General features: G+C 44.3%; 1 long non-coding RNA gene across 1 annotated transcript; it reads left to right on the top strand.

Moving 5' to 3' along the window:
- The first annotated feature begins 13,262 nt into the window (after positions 1-13,262).
- LOC122463604 lies at positions 13,263-17,198 on the top strand. The gene is made up of 3 exons (XR_006287116.1): positions 13,263-13,503; positions 14,783-14,915; positions 16,110-17,198. It is a non-coding gene; the product is annotated as an uncharacterized LOC122463604 (long non-coding RNA).
- Positions 17,199-17,479: the final 281 nt, after the last annotated feature.

The raw sequence follows: 17,479 nt of genomic DNA, 5'->3' as shown, positions 1-17,479 counted from the left end.
TGGAACGGCATCTGGGGGTCATAATGGACCACAAGCAAAATATGAGTCAACAGTGTAACACTGTTGCAAAAAAAACAAATGTCATTCTGGGATTTATTAGCAGGAGTGTTGTAAGCAAGACATGAGAAGTAATTCTTCCGCTCTACTCCACAATGATTAGGCCTCAACTGGAGTATTGTGTCCAGTTCTGAGCGCCACATTTCAGGAAAGAGGAAGAAATTGGAGAAAGTCCAGAGAAGAGCAACAAAAATGATTAAAGGTCTAAAAAACATGACCTATGACTGAAGATTGAAAAAATTGCGTTTGTTTAGACTGGAAACAAGAAGACTGAGAGGGGACATGAAAACAGTTTTCAAATACATAACAGATTGTTACAAGAAGGTGGGAGAAGAATTGTCCTTGTTAACCTCTGAAGATAGGACAAGAAGCAATGGACTTAAATTGCAGCAAGGAAGATTTAGGTTGGACATTAGGAAAAACTTCCTAACTGTCAGGGTGATTAAGCACTGGAATAAATTGCCTAGGGAGGTTGTGGAATCTCCATCACTGGAGAGTTTTAAGAGCAGGTTAGACAAACACCTATCAGGGATGGTCTAGATAATACTTAGTCCTGCCATGAATGCAGGGGACTGGACTAGATGACCTCTCGAGGTCCCTTCCAGTCCTATGATTCTATAGTAGAGGAGGTTTGGTGAATGTCAAACTAGAATAAATTAAAAGGGACATACATTCCAAACTTCCTCTGAATAAATGCATTGAATACTCCTCAACTGGCCAAAGAGCGGTGTTTAAATCATTCTATATAGCTAATGTATCATCATTATGAGATCACAGACCATATCAAAGAAAACTCAGGTGACCAGCCGCTCATCTAGCACTATCTATTTATTGTGCTCCAATCACCTTGATATCTAGGCGTTAGTACCTTGGGAGGTTAAGGTTAAGCAGTTAAGGTGCTAGTCTGGGAGTCAGAAGACCTTTGTTTAATTTCCTGTTCCATCATAGACTTTGTTTATTTGCTTGGGCAAATCACATAGGGCTCGATCCAAATAGGTACTTAGGCACCCTGCCACTTAGTGGCATTCTCAACCCCAAGATACGCCCAGGCTCCCCAGTCATTGTATGGGGCAAGTTAGGCACCTAAGGAAGGGATCTTCAGAGGCCAGCAAGCTAAGCAGAGAGCTGACTAAGGTAGCAAGGAGTGAAATGTATAAGAAAGGAGGATATTTAGGTCCAGGTCATCAAAGATATTTAGCTGCCTAACTCCCATTGATCTGGGCCTTAGATGTCTGACTGAGGTGCCAGATATAGGCTCCTCCCTCCACACAGGATTCGCAGCTGTGAATCCTTCTCAGGAGTTAGGCACTTAAGCCAGGTCAACCACTTAAGTAGCCCATGCCCTAGCAGCCAAAACCTTCCTTGCAAAATAACCCCCCAAACAACCAGCCCTCCTCTTCTTCCCCCTCCCCCCCCAAAAAACAAACAGAGAGAGAGAGACACCTCCAGGCAAGAGTAACTAGTAGCCCACCACTTAGGTCATTCACCTAGGATGCAAGAAATTTGACTTCAACCCACATCCCAGGCTAATGATCTAACCACTAGGAGACACATACACACAGAAAAATTCCCAATCTGCTTGCCCCTAACTGTCTTTTGCAACAGATGTCAGGTCTGAGGCATACTCAGAGTACACCTACAGGGTCAGGTTCCACTAGAAAGACACACAGGGAATGTTCACTTGGAGAATCACACTTCAGGGAACCGGAGGCTACAGCTTGGGCAGCTCGTTAGATGTGGGGGAGTGTCTGCACTTAGGCAGCTTTGCGAATGCCGTCTAATGGAAACTTAAGCCTCAGGTGACTTAGGCATCTATGAGGCTAGCTGGCAGCTGAGCAGCAGTTCTGAGACTGTCAGTGGCAGCTAAAAAGTGAATTTAGTTGCCCAAGAGGCAGTTAGATATCTAAATACTTTGGGGATCTGTCTCTTAGCCTCTCTCTGCATAGTTCCCCATCCGTAAAATGGGGCTAATAGCATTTCCCTAGCTTGAGGGTGAGGGGTTGTGTTGTGAGGATAAATACACTAAAGAATGTGAGGGGCTTTGGCAATGAGAGCCATAGGAGTATATACCACAGCTAACCACCACATCCTAAAAAATTTTGATGTCCTGGCTCTATCCCTTTTGCACTGCTCAGGTAGTATAAAGAGATGGAAAGCCGCCTTAACAGGTAACTGCTAACAGGAAAACTGTCCTATCAGCTATTCTGCATAAGGCAAGCACTAGGCAGCATAAAGCTGGCATAGTGGGCAGAGCAGGGGTAGGAAAGCATTGTGCTCAAGAAATACTGACTAAAACCAGACCCAGCTGACCCCCTCAGTCAGAGGAAGGGGAAAGTGTGACACAGCAACTCCTTGGCAAAGGATCCACTGTTCTTTGCAAACAACGTTCATCTCAGCCCTGACAAACTCACTACACCAAATACATGTCTTACAGGATATTTTCCATAAATAATAACATGTAAGGTATCTATAGAAAGCTGATCATTTTTCAAGAGTCATAATCATTGTGAGATGTATGCATGTGTAATATTTAAGGAATAATGCAATTATATTGAAAGCATGCTTTACAGATTTAGAGTAAAAATAAATCACAAGGGAATACAATGTCTCAGTGATGGCCCATTCAAGCAGGAGGGAGTTGTCACCTCACCCTGGTTAGCTGCTGATGAAGTGCAAGGCTCAATTATCTAGCCTTGCTCCAAACCAAGACTTTCAGTGGTGACCCATAAAGGATAACTACAAACAATCAAAACCACTTGGAGGTAAAAAAAAGAACATTATAACAGATAGCGATGGCCCTGTCTATGAATAGGGACACATAACTGTTTCAGTAGAACAGAGTTGGGGAAAGGAACTTTGGATCTTTTCACTGAGCAGACATCTTGGGGAACAGGGGTGTTCTCGTGAAAAATTGGATTCTAGTTCCTGTGAAGCCAGCCAGCTCTGCACCATACTGACCTTTTTTTTTTTTTTTTTTTTGGGGTGCGGGGGGATCTGCTTTATTGGATAGGAATGATAACTGTTAAGTTTTGACCCAGGTTCACATTGTATGATTTTGTTTTGTATTGTAGCCACTTGTTTCCACCACTCTCCCTTGTTTCTAGTAGAATCTCTACCCTTTCTTAAATAAACTTTCTTTTATTTTGTTAAAGTGGTGTGAGTTGTACTGGAGTATGAGTTTACAGTAAAACTGGTAAACTGGAGTGTGCATCTCCTTGAGGGGACAGAGGAACTGAAATTTCTGTGAGTAGCCAGTGTCAGGGGCTAGCACAGGGGTGGGCAAACTATGGCCTGCGGAGTGGATCTGGCTCCTCGGGGCTTTGGATCCGGCCCACGGGATTGCCACCGCCGTGGCGCCACGGGCCCTGCACCACTCCAGGAAGCGGCCGGCACCACGTCCCTGTGGCTCCTGGGGCACGGGGCTCCGCACGCTGCTCTTGCCTGCGGGTACCTCCTCCGAAGCTCCCATTGGCTGGGAACGGTGAACCGCAGCCAATGGGAGCTTCGGGGGAGGTTCCCACAGGTAAGAGCAGCATGCAGAGCCCTCTGCCGTCCCCTCCCAGGGGCCACAGGGAAGTGGTGCCGGCTGCTTCCCGGAGCGGTGCAGGGCCGGAGACAAGGCAGGCAGGCAGGCAGGCAGGCAGGGAGCCTGCCCTGGCCCCGGTGCATACTGCTGCCATCCCGGAGCTGCTCCAGATAAGCAGCACCGGCCCGGAACCCGCACCCTGAACCCCTCCTGCACCCCACACCTCAACTCCCTGACCTGAGCCCCCTGCCTGCACCCCAACCCTCTGCCCTGAGCCCCCTGCCGCACTCGCACCCCTCCCTGCACCACTGCCCTGAGCTCCCTCCTGCACTGTGCACCCCCTCCTGCACCCCAACCCCTTGCCCTGAGCCCCTTTCTGCACACTGCACCCCCTCCCACACCCTGCACTCCCTCCCGCACCCCAACCCCCTGCCCCAGCCTTACATTCATGGCCCTGCATGCAATTTCCCCACCCAGATGTGGCCCTCGGGCCAAAAAGTTTGCCCACCCCTGGGCTAGCACCTCTTGTTAACTTGCAAGATAAAGACAGGAGTGCTATAATGCAAAGTACAGTGCTTGAGTGACCGGAAGGTTGGTGCTGTGAGGGAGCTAACACCCAGTTACCATAAGCAAGGCTGAAGGCAGGTGGTAATAAGGTGACTCCTAGTCCTGGATGTATTGAGAACTGTCACACAGGAAAGTGGCAGAAAGCCATCTATCTGCCCTCCCCACCCCTCAGGTGCACAGAATGTTGTTCAAACACACCTAAGAATCTGGCCCATATCTCCTTTTTTGGGGAAAAAAGTCTTTACCAGGGTAACATTTTCTAAAGCACCTAAGTGCCTACATCACTTTTGACACTGGGATTTCGGCTTCTCAGTCATTTATGATCTTTTGAATATGTTCCTCTTCATCTATAAAATGTGGCAAATTTAATTTTCAAAAAAGTTAAATTGCATGGGAAATACTAGATCATTGGGGTTTTAATGATTTTTCCACATCAACTGTGTTCTGATAGGTGAAGTGGTTTTAAAATATGTGATTATTTTTTAATCCATTAAGAAACAATGGGTGCAAGCAGCCTAGTGACATCAGGATAAACACCTCAGGACAAAAAGTTTATGAAAATATCTACCCATATTCCACCTCTGATAAGCAACCCTTTACTAAAGCAGACACAGCAGTATCAATTTTTCCACGATTAAGGGCTGATGAAGTTTGCAGATCATGCAGAATACTTCAAAATAGCAAAAACTAATGAATGTGAGAGATGCAAGGATGCATTGGAAAGCACAAGGGCAAATAGAAATAGAAGCTGGATGAGCGTAAAGTATTACACGTTGGCTAAATAATTTGAACTTCTTACCCGCGCTGCTGAGTTCGAACTTGCAGGTTCCTCTGATGAAAACAAATATAGGGATTAATTTTGGGCAGCTCAGAGCACACAGCAAAAGCTAATGCAGATGGGATGCTTAAAACAGAAAATCTTACAACAATGTTCTGGAAATAATGATACATCCTAACTCTGGAACTGCATGTCCAAATTTGGTCATCTCATCTCAAGACAGATATATTGCATAAAAAAAATTGAAAAGTTCCAGAGAAGACAGTTGAAAATGTGTAACTACTGGTTGGATTTATTATAATGAGCAATGGCAAAAATGGTATTATTTAGCCTGGAAAAGGAGAGGCTTAGAGGAGATTTGACTGAGGTATTCAATGTTCATAAAGGGATAGTTACTACTGTTTCATCTCTCCTTTTTTTCTTGTCACAGTATGAGACCGATGAGATACTTTATAAAATTCGAGTTGGATCCAACTTCCATTGAAATCAACTGAAAGGAGTTGGATCAGAACCGTAAAGATCTAGCACATTAAGAATCAATACAAAGAAATACTTACCCAGGCAGCCCACAGGCCACCTATGAAATTCATTGCCACCGGTATTCATCTGAATACTGTGGATGGATTTTAGAAGTATAGGATCATTTCAGAAGTTTATTATTGCAAGAAAGGATAGTATACAAAGAAAATCTAATCCAGTTAACACAGAGAAACTTTTCAAAAGTATTAAAGTCCACAAGACCTCTTTGAGAAGAACAGTCACAATTCAAACACCTTCTTAAAACCTCTTCCCGCCCCGCAAAAGAAAAACTATCCGAAACAGAGTTCTGACCCCACAAAGGGAAGAGAGCCAGAAACTCAATGAAGTTCACTAGGGATTCCGCTGTTGCTGTTGATTTTACTTGGGAGGCACCAGATTCGATGGTGATGGGCAACCATATAAAACTCTAAGATAGATAACTGGAAACAAGACAATACAAAAATATCAATTATGTAAAGTGATTTTTTTCACAAGATTTTTTTCTCAAGTATGATTGTATATAGTTAGAAAAAGTTAGCTACCTTACCCTTATCAATAAAGGTAGTCAAACAAATGCTGAAAATGAATTCCTTAGATTTCAGACAAAGATTCCTCAGTGTTTTTAAGAGAAGTCATGAATGCTTTTGCATTGTCATAATCAAAATATATACCAGTTGCAGTCTTTAACAAAATAAGTTTCATGGGAGTACAAAAACAGGATAGCTTATAGCAACAAACTCAGATTTAGGAAGTAAACATTTATTCTTATAAGACTGAGTGGGTTTTGGCAGATCAGAAAAAATATATGCTGTAGTGTAGGGTGCTGAGAAGGTATCTTTCCTGAGGTTTCCCCAGAGATTTTTCACATAATAATTGCTCCAACAATTGATGAAGCACATACAGCAGTTAAAAAAAGAAGGAAGAAACATCAGAATACATTTCACAAGGACAGCATTGGGTAATCTAAATATTGTGGATATCTGGAGTAAAGGGCTCAAGGGCCATGTACAGAGGTGAATTCTACCCATGACAAATTTCAAAACAGACATTCATTTACAATTTTTTCCAGGCCTCCACAACACCGGTGTTATCTTTACAGGGCGGCGAGTTATATGGGCCTGTGGTGCCCAGGCTCCAGCAATATTCAGGGCCCATGGGCCCAGCTCCACCAATGTTTGGGACCGGGTCTCTCCCCAGCCCTGCCTGCCACCCCCATGCACCTCCTCTGAGTGGCTCCTGGCCCCCGCTTGCTGCCCCTGTGCGCCTCCCCCAGGTCCAGAAGCATCCCTGCCTCTCCCGTGCAGCTCCATGCTGCCTCTGCTCTGCTGGCTCCCGGCATCAACTGCCGCCAGAGGGTCCTAGCGCCACCCAATCACTAGTGCTGCTGGTGGGGGTGAGGGCTGGGGAGACGGGGAGTCCTCTCTGGCCTGCCTGCACCCAAAACTCCTCATCCCCAACCCCACCCCACCCCAGAGCCTGCACCCACAGTAAAAGCCCTCACCCCTCTGACCCCAACCCTCTGCCCTAGTCCTGAGGCCCTCCCACACCCCAAACCCCTCATCACCAGCCCCACCCCAGAGCCCTCACATTTTTACATTATTTTAAAAAATATATACTGGCTTACAAGGCAGCGGGAGGGGGAGGCAGGACTTGGACCTGTTCTGGACACCACCAAAAATTATACAAACCTGCCGCCCCTGCTTTTGTATAGTTTTCAGCCATCTTTTTTGTTTGATGAAGAAAGATATTGACTTTAATAATGATATATATTTGTAGTAGCAGTTTTAGGAGAGCTATTGTCTTGTCCACAATAACAATTTTCCAAAATTCTCCTCCCATTGCTAGCACCAGCAGAAACACTAGGGTTGACTGACTGCTGCAGTTTTTAATCACTGTCATCTAGCGCTGGGTTAGACAACACAATGGTGGCCCAGGTTTGGGTGCAGATAGATAATACTTTTAAAACCTTTAAAACAATGGGATAGGGATGTTATTTTTATTCTATTTAAATTGGACTATCATGTGTGTTATGGATTTTTATTTTGTGATATTAGATGCTGGAGTGCTTGACCTGTCCATGTATCTAATTATGTTAAATAGCGCATTATATTTTGATTTCTAATAAAGCCATGACCTTGAAATGCAGCTGGGTGTTTCTCCTTAGCTGTAAACTTGGAACAATATTGCAGACTACGAAACTACAGAAGTGTGGGTGTTCAAGGATCAAACAGGTGTTTCCTGTTGGTAGTCCAAGTTCCCATGTGAGACTCCAAAACCCATCTGAGAACAAAACTCATCAGATCTTATTTACTTATAACCAGGGTGCTACAAAAAATTCACATCCCTTCCCTCTCCAAAAAAAAAGTTTAAATAAAGCTCAGGTTGTGATATAAACCAGAAAAAAGCCAGGAAATTCAAAGATCAAGCTGATCTCTATTCTTGAATTGCCTTATTGTATCCAAGCATTGCTAGGGTCAGAGATGAGTAAGAGATAGTTGAGTGCCATGTAAGATAAAAAAACATATGAGCTAATAAGTGAAGTTTCAATTTATACGAATGAAAGTGTGTATGAGCTGCTATAATATTTGAGAATTGCCATCATAACCACAACAGGATGGCCTTTAGGGATGCTAGGGGTGTCACTGAGCTGGAATAGTCTGGAGTGGAGATTGGGTCCTGTTTTCTGGTAGATGGATTAGGGACAGAGGGAGAAACCCCTTCACAGTTTCAGTACTGAACTGATACCAATTCATTCTTCCCCCTACTGCCTCTGTCTTCATATACTTCCCATAACACCTGTTCTGAATTTAGTGCTCTCGTTAATATAGTAATACAGTACCAAGATGAGGGTTCTCAAGAAAGAGGACCTCCAGATAACAGGAACAGCATGGGCAGGGGCCTTACACATTATCCCACATTTCCTCACCAATGTGGCCAAATCTTGAAATGGAAAAACAAATGGAGTTAGAGGGTAGTTAAATCTGCAGTTTAACCCTTATCTTCTCTGCTGAGACTGCCATTAAGGAGTCTGTTTCATGACTGAGGGCTGGTCTGCTCTCGAAGTGCTAGAGCGGTGCAGCTGAACCAACGCAGCCGCGCCACGGTAGCGTGTCTGGTGAAGACGCTGTATGCCAACAGAAGAGAGCTCTCTCATTAGCATAACAAAACCACCCCCGCAAGAGGCAGTAGCTATGTCAGCAGGAGGAGCTCTCCCACAGACATAGCACTGGCCACACTAGCGCTTAGGTTGATGTAACTTATGTCGCTCAGGGGGTGGTTTAGGCCTGGTCTACGCTAGTGGGGGGGGATCGATCTAAGTTACGCAACTTCAGCTATGTGAATAAGTGGCGTATTAATGCCTAGGCCAACAAGGCCTAGGTCTAGGGTGGCAAATTTGCAGGGGCGGCAAATGTATAATAGCAGCCAGAGGCTGCTTCCCCTGGCGCCGGTTCCCGCCCTCTGCCCCCATCCCCGCCCCGACTCCACCCCTTCCCCGCCCCCTCCCTGCCCTTATTGGTCCCCTTCCCCAAATCCCCACCCCAGCCCCATCTCCTCTCCTGAGCGCACCGTGTTCCCCTCTCTTCCCCCCTCCTTCACAAAGCTGTTTCGTGCACAAGCACTGGCAGGGAGCGGGGAGAAGCAGGACCAGGCGGCGCTCAGGGGAAGAAGTGAAGGCAGAGGCGGAGCGGAGGTGAGCTGGGGCGGTGGCGGGGGGAGGGGAAGGAGGTGGCAATTATTTCAGGGCCTAGGGGCGGCAAAATCTTTAATCCGCCACTGCTTACCGCGGTGTCGACGGGAGAGCACGCGGCAGTTTACTTATTGTGTTTAGACTAGATGCAATAAATCGACCCCCGCTGAATCAATCACTGCCCGTCGATCCAGCGGGTAATGTAGACTAGTTTCAGAGTAACAGCCGTGTTAGTCTGTATTCGCAAAAAGAAAAGGAGGACTTGTGGCACCTTAGAGACTAACCAATTTATTTGAGCATGAGCTTTCGTGAGCTACAGCTCACTTCATCGGATGCATACTGTGGAAATTGCAGAAGACATTATATACACAGACACCATGAAACAATACCTCCTCCCACCCCACTCTCCTGCTGGTAATAGCTTATCTAAAGCGATCATCAAGTTGGGCCATTTCCAGCACAAATCCAGGTTTTCTCACCCTCCGCCCCCCCACAGACAAACTCACTCTCTTGTTGGTAATAGCCCATCCAAAGTGACTACTGTCTTCACAATGTGTATGATAATCAAGGTGGGCCATTTCCTGCAGAAATCCAGGTTCTCTCACCCCCTCACCCCCCTCCAAAAACCACACACACAAACTCACTTTCCTGCTGGTAATAGCCTATCCAAAGTGACCACTCTCCTTACAACCTGCATGAAAATCAAAGTGGGCCATTTCCATCCCACCATCAACCTCAGCCTGGTCCAGTCCACACAAGAGATCCACTTCCTGGACACTACCGTGCTAATAAACAATGGTCACATAAACACCACCCTATACCGGAAACCTACTGACCGCTATTCCTACCTACATGCCTCCAGCTTTCACCCTGACCACACCACACGATCCATCGTCTACAGCCAAGCTCTGTGATACAACCGCATTTGCTCCAACCCCTCAGACAGAGACAAACACCTACAAGATCTCTATCAAGCATTCTTACAACTACAATACCCACCTGCGGAAGTGAAGAAACAGATTGATAGAGCCAGAAGAGTTCCCAGAAGTCACCTACTACAGGACAGGCCTAACAAAGAAAATAACAGAACGCCACTAGCCATCACCTTCAGCCCCCAACTAAAACCCCTCCAACGCATTATTAAGGATCTACAACCTATCCTGAAGGATGACCCAACACTCTCACAAATCTTGGGAGACAGGCCAGTCCTTGCCTACAGACAGCCCCCCAACCTGAAGCAAATACTCACCAGCAACCACATACCACACAACAGAACCACTAACCCAGGAACCTATCCTTGCAACAAAGCCCGTTGCCAACTGTGCCCACATATATTCAGGGGACACATCACAGGGCCTAATAACATCAGCCACACTATCAGAGGCTCATTCACCTGCACATCCACCAATGTGATATATGCCATCATGTGCCAGCAATGCCCCTCTGCCATGTACATTGGTCAAACTGGACAGTCTCTACGTAAAAGAATAAATGGACACAAATCAGATGTCAAGAATTATAACATTCATAAACCAGTCGGAGAACACTTCAATCTCTCTGGTCACGCAATCAGAGACATGAAGGTCGCTATCTTACAACAAAAAACTTCAAATCCAGAGTCCAGCGAGAAACTGCTGAATTGGAATTCATTTGCAAATTGGATACTATTAATTTAGGGTTAAATAGAGACTGGGAGTGGCTAAGTCATTATGCAAGGTAGCCTATTTCCCCTTGTTCCCCCCCCCCCCCCCAGACGTTCTGGTTAAACTTGGATTTATGCTGGAAGTGGCCCACCTTGATTGTCATGCACAGTGTGGGGAGAGTGGTCAGTTTGGATGAGCTATTGCCAGCAGGAGAGTGAGTTTGTGTGTGTGTGGTGGGGGGGGGGGGTGAGAAAACCTGGATTTGTGCTGGAAATGGCCCACCTTGATTATCATGCTCATTGTAGGGAGAGTGGTCACTTCAGATGAGCTATTACCAGCAGGAGAGTGAGTTTGTGTGTGTATGGGGGTGGGGGAGTGAGAAAACCTGGATTTGTGCTGGAAATGGCCCACTTTGATTTTCATGCAGGTTGTAAGGAGAGTGGTCACTTTGGATAGGCTATTACCAGCAGGAGAGTGAGTTTGTGTGTGTGGTTTTTGGAGGGGGGTGAGGGGGTGAGAGAACCTGGATTTCTGCAGGAAATGGCCCACCTTGATTATCATACACATTGTGAAGACAGTAGTCACTTTGGATGGGCTATTACCAACAAGAGAGTGAGTTTGTCTGTGGGGGGGCGGAGGGTGAGAAAACCTGGATTTGTGCTGGAAATGGCCCAACTTGATGATCACTTTAGATAAGCTATTACCAGCAGGAGAGTGGGGTGGGAGGAGGTATTGTTTCATGGTGTCTGTGTATATAATGTCTTCTGCAATTTCCACAGTATGCATCCGATGAAGTGAGCTGTAGCTCACGAAAGCTCATGCTCAAATAAATTGGTTAGTCTCTAAGGTGCCACAAATCCTCCTTTTCTTAATGTAGACTAGTTATTCACAGCCCTGAGCGACATAAGTTATACTGACATAAGTAGTAGTATGTAAAAGCCCTAAAATGTCAGGATTTACAGACTCCAAATTTGACTCCCTAAAACGCATTTCTTTAATAAATATTTCCCTGCTTGCACCAAAAAATAAAAAAGCTTCAGTTTGTAATAGTGCTAAAGACTCAGGGTGAATGGTTGCTTGTAGTGATGGTGAGAGTATGATGCGGGCATATATGTGTACATTGCATAATTGATGACCTCTTCCGGAGGCCTGCCACTTCCAACATTCACACGTAACTATTAGGAATAACAAACGTGTGACTCCTATTCCAGACATGTAAGAGGAGCTCCTACACATTCCCATATTCCCACCACCGTCAATGTCACAGTCACCATCATTGCATCACCTCTGAATTTGCCTTAAAATTAACTAAAAATTTAATAGCCATGATGAAGAGACTGGTATCCATGCTGAAAGTGTAAACATCCCACGTATCTGTTCAGAAGGAGTGTGAATTACTTGGTTATCCTTTTATGGTATAGTTTTATTTAGTTCTCAGAATTGTTTGGAATTTCTTCCTAATTGTTTCCACTCTTTTTCCTCAAAGTGTTCATAAAATGATATTTGATACCCTATATTGACTCTCGCTTTACTTTGTTATGTTCTCTCAGCATAAAGAAAACCCTGCTGAATGTTTGTTTACCTTCTCTCAAGAGAGGTTTAGGAGAAGTTTTAAAAGGAAACAGCTGTACAAGCTTACATAATAGTGTAAATTTGCCCATCTTTTCATACAAGGTGCTTTAATCCTCTATATTTACACTTGAAGGAAAACAATATTCTGAACCGTGAGCCTTAATCCCTTATATTGACACTACAAAGAGGGAAAGATCTAGCACAAATGTAGAATGTTTCCTTTGTTATCAGCTACAGTACATTGCACTTTATTTTCTTCTAAATTCCTGGGAAAGAATGCAATAGCCATTCATCCTGAGAATCTGGAAGAACTTTACTCCAGTATCTTTCCATGCTTTATAAGCACTAATTAAGCCTTTTAACTCCCCTGAGAAGCAGATAAGCCATAGTATCTCCACTGTACAATTGGGGAAATCAAGGCACAGAAGGCTTGGTGATTTGCTTAAGATCACACAGCAAGCCCCTGATCATGTAATTTAACAGGAGCAGTCCCTGGGGCTATCCATGTGACTTGTGATTACAGACATGAGTAAGCATGGCAGGATCCAGGGTTGAGTCTGTAACAAACCCAGGATCTCTAGTGATACCTTGATTCAAACTGCTTTGCTGTAATCATTAGCACAAACTCCCATTCTGAAGGCCAATGGTCGGCTGGTTTATTTTTGTATGAGTGGAGACAAAATGAGAGAAAGTCTGCCTTCACGTTAAACACCATTATAAAATATACTTATTTAATTTAACAGGTATTTTCTGAAGTTTTTAAATACATGAGATTGTGATGGGGCAAAGGCCTCAGACAGGCAAATAAAGGGTTAACAGGCAGTCTGAGGCTTCAGTTAGCCCATTCTGAGGCAACTGGAGGGGAGACAGGTAAGTAAGGATTAGACCCAGCTGGGAGGAACCAGACTGGGTGGTTCCTATAGAGGAAGTTCTGCAGTGTCACGAAAGGAGGAGAGCTGAAGCACAGAGCTTATACCATGGGATGGAGCCCTGAAGGGAGAGGGCAGCAAAGGTGAAAGGGTTCTAGGCAGAGAAGCTAAGGAATGCCTAGAGGAAGCTCCTTAGCAACAGACTGGGAAAAGCTATATGAGGAGATGAAACTCCACAGACAGGGGACCAGAGAGCACAGCCCCACAACAGATGCTGCAAGCAGGTAAAGGTAGGAAGCAGTCCCAGGAGCTAGTGAGGGAATCGTAAGAAAGAGACCCTAGCCGCTCATCACAAGGGCCCAGGGCTGGGAACTCAAGGAGAGGATAGGCCTGGATTCCCCTAACACTCCCTCACAAGAGGCGCAGCGTAAGTCTCAGGAAAGGAGCAAGAGCTACTGAGCCCACACCAGGGCTGAAGGCCTTCTTCATGGTCTCTAGGACTTTAGATTTTTGTTTGTATTTCTTTGCTTACCCTGGAAAGGGATTGAACTGAAAGGTGACCTGGCTACAGGGCTAGGACATGGAAGAAAGTGACTGCAGCAGAATGAGAATGGTGGGAATATGAGGCACCAGAGGCAAAGAATCCCTGCAATGCCATTTACAAGATGCTAGGAGCCACAACAGCTGTGGGGACAACAACTGCTTACACAAATCAATACTCAAATACCTCCCTTTATTTTTGGGCACAACACTTGGCCTCTACGGTAGAACTTAAAAGACATTTACCTCTAAAGTTCTCAAAAGATAACTTCTCTGTGCTTTTTAAGTTAAGCTTTTAATACCACATTTAATTTCAATGGAAAGCCTCTAACAAAACCAAACTTATATTACCGTGTGTTGCATATTGAGACAAAGTAGGAATACCATTAGCACACAGAAGTTTTACCTACAGTTTGAACTGTTGAAATCTCTCTCTCCATGTATGGTAAAGATTCAGCAATGCCTTTTCTGTTAATCTCTTCCAAAATGCATAAGTATTCTACGAAGTACAATTGCCTGAACCTGATGACCTTTCAAAAGAGACAAAAGCATGAGGCATAAATGAGAAGATTACCATTTCCCATACAGTTTTACTAAGGTACACTGCAGATGCTTCCTCACTTCAGATGCTGATGAAGTGAGCTGTAGCTCACGAAAGCTTATGCTCAAATAAATTTGTTAGTCTTTAAGGTGCCACAAGTACTTCTTTTCTTTTTGCGAATACAGACTAACACGGCTGCTACTCTGAAACCTGTCGTTTACCACTGTTACTCAAAAAATAGGAGTAAAAAAAATTAACCCTTGACCTGTTGCCATGGTCTTCGCTCATAGAGTGTACTGTCTTGCCTATTGGTTAGGGCTTAGGCCCTTCAACCTGCAGAGAGAATTTGGCCTGCACAGGCCCTCCCACTCCACCAGGCTCTGTCCCAGGGTCCTGTGAGAGCTACCAAAGGTCTGAAAGTCAGGGGCATCTTCAGGCTGCCCTCCCTGGGTCACTTCCTACCACCTGATGATTATCCAAAGCTTGCCACCTGTGACAAGGAGATGTGCATGGAGTCAGCTCACAGCTTGGCACCTCTTCATGGCTGTGCATGGCACGGAACCTACCTCTTTCAGGATGGCAGCTGCATCCCCCTGTGTCTTGGCCCTCAGCCAGGTCAGTTCCAAGTCTCTCCCCTTCAGGGGTAGTCCATGAACAAACTAAGGGGAATTAACACAAATAAACTGAGTCCATATGGGGGGGGGGGGCGGGGGAATGCCTCTCTCTCAGGGTGTACCAGAAGCAGGTCCTCCCTTCCTTCAAAGAGGGACCTTTGAGCAATTGTAGGGAGAGTTCCTTCCTGCAGGTCTTCTCCCAGGAGCTGTGAGTTGCAGATCTATTGAGTTGCAAAACTCTTCCCTGGTCTGCCCCCAAGTGAGCTGCCCTGCTCTCTTTTACCTCCTCCTCCTCCAGCCTGTGCATCTCTTGCAGGCTGGGCCCAGAGCAGCTCCTTAACCCCTTGTTGCCCAGTGTGAGGTTTGTATACCCCATCACACATGGACTGTGACACAAAACATCTTTCATACTGAACATATTAGTACTTCTGATTAGGTTCCCCTCTAATCAGCAAATAATGTGCTCAAATGCTTTGCTGAGTTGAGGGCCACAGTCCCCCCCTAAAAGTGAAATTTTAAAATCCAATCATTCGATTTTAAATGACTCTTAATATAGAGCTTTACAAATTCCAAATGAAAGCATCTTTTGAACATTCTTCATCTCCTTGTAGTCATTCTACACACAGACATTGAACACAGTGAATAGAGTGGAAAATGTTTGACCTTACATTGGCTAGTGAATTAGAGACTCATTGTGTAGCCTACTACCTACTCACACAGAAGTCCACATTCTGAGTAAAATTATTAGAAGATTGCTTGGGGGAAAATTCTCCATCCAATGACATATAGCCACCCCTTTGCTTCAACAAAGAGAATAATTCTCCTCTTCTGTCTCCATTAGTACAAGACTTGATCATGAATAATAGCTTTATGGTTCTCATAAATAGTATTCAGTAAAAGAGGTACAGCTTCTGTTTTCCTTTGCATGAGATCCAGTTCCAACTGGGGGATTGTATGCACAGTGAGTTGATGAGCATGCTAGAAAAATTAAAACGTGTTGTAAAAATTCCTCTTCTCTGACTACAGAATTTTAAATGGAATGAACATATTCGTATCTAGCTCCCCACAAAATCAATGTTGGCACCTTTGTTTAGTAAAAAAAACAAACCCTGGGCAATAGTTGAACAAGGGTATAATGGAGCCTACAGATGCATTATATACTAACAAACATTGTTATTGCTTACATTTTATACAGAATCTTTCAGCTTAAAGGATCTCAGAGTCCTTTAGAAACACATCACAGCAGTGAAATGCAACAGCTCTGGGGAGGAGATAAAAGGAAGATGGACAACTACTGATCTTGTGCAGTCTGGTTTGTCCAAGGAGAGGCAATTTTGGTCAAGCATACTGTGGTAGTTTATAAACAACTCTATCAAGAGTGTTCTGGGATCTTTGGAGCCTGATATTCAAAAATGTGTGCCAAATTACATGTGCAATCTAAGTAATTCTATGTGCAAACTAGGCAAGCAATTCCATAGGGGTTTTTTAAAAAAATCAGACCTTTTTTAATGTACAAGCTGAGCTGACAGAACCAGTTTATGAGGCCTCACCCAAAATAGCCATGCACAATACACTGTCTGGGACTCAACTTATCTACCTCAAAAAGAATAAGGACAGCAAATCTTCAGTTTCAAGAACTATTGCTCCTGATGCTTACACCAGGAAGTCAGCCCATCTCGCAGCGCCAGCCTTTAAAGCCCCAATTTCCTCTTCCTTTAGGTCTTTTTTATATACCAGAAGCAAAGAGAGCAGAGATGCAACTTTTTTCCCACGGTATATCATTTAAACAGGCGCACACACACACGATTTTTCCCTTCTAGTGAATTCAAATCACGTCAATACTTCAGTTTATCCAAAATGTAAAAATCTCTGTGTGTGTGTGTGTGCGCACCTGCGTGCATGTACACGCATTTACTTGGCACTACATCCTATAATATCAGCTGTTCTAATCAGACCAGAAGGAAAGAAGGAAAAGTTAGTTTACAAAATCTTTGCTGATGTTAGCATTAGTATTTTAGCAGTCCGGAGGGGATAAGAAGGAAAGCGTGGAATAGAAAATGTATTTTAGTTATTAGCATTTGTTAAACCTCAGTAGGATCAGTTGACACCTATAATAATGTGACACTGTATTATCAACGTAGTTAAATATGAGGACTTCTACTTCCATTGAAATCAGTGGCAGAACCCACATTGACTTCAGCAGGAGCAATACTGGGCCCATGAGCATGAAACTGATTAATACAGTTAAATCAATCTTGGACAGTGCTAATTTTTAAAATTTCAATGTTGATCCATAATTTATTGATGCGTTTGTAAATAAATAAAGTGACCATCCATAACTTGACCAGTGCCTTAGTACCCTTACTTTGGATAGTAGTTTACTCTTCAGATACCCACACTGATTTACCTACATAAATTTAACTCAGTATTTGAAATATTCAATGAATTTTCAATAGTAAGTACATGAAAGTTCAAGAAAAACTAGACACTAAAGGTTTCAGAGTGTGTGGTGTTTAGATATTGCTTGTAATTATTAGATTTGGGAGCACTAGCTGTTGGGAGTCT

This window comes from Chelonia mydas, chromosome 1, assembly GCF_015237465.2.
Source record: "Chelonia mydas isolate rCheMyd1 chromosome 1, rCheMyd1.pri.v2, whole genome shotgun sequence".
Lineage (NCBI taxonomy): Eukaryota > Metazoa > Chordata > Testudines > Cheloniidae > Chelonia > Chelonia mydas.
Note: the sequence above shows the minus strand (reverse complement) of the source record. Positions and strands in the feature narration are given on the sequence as shown.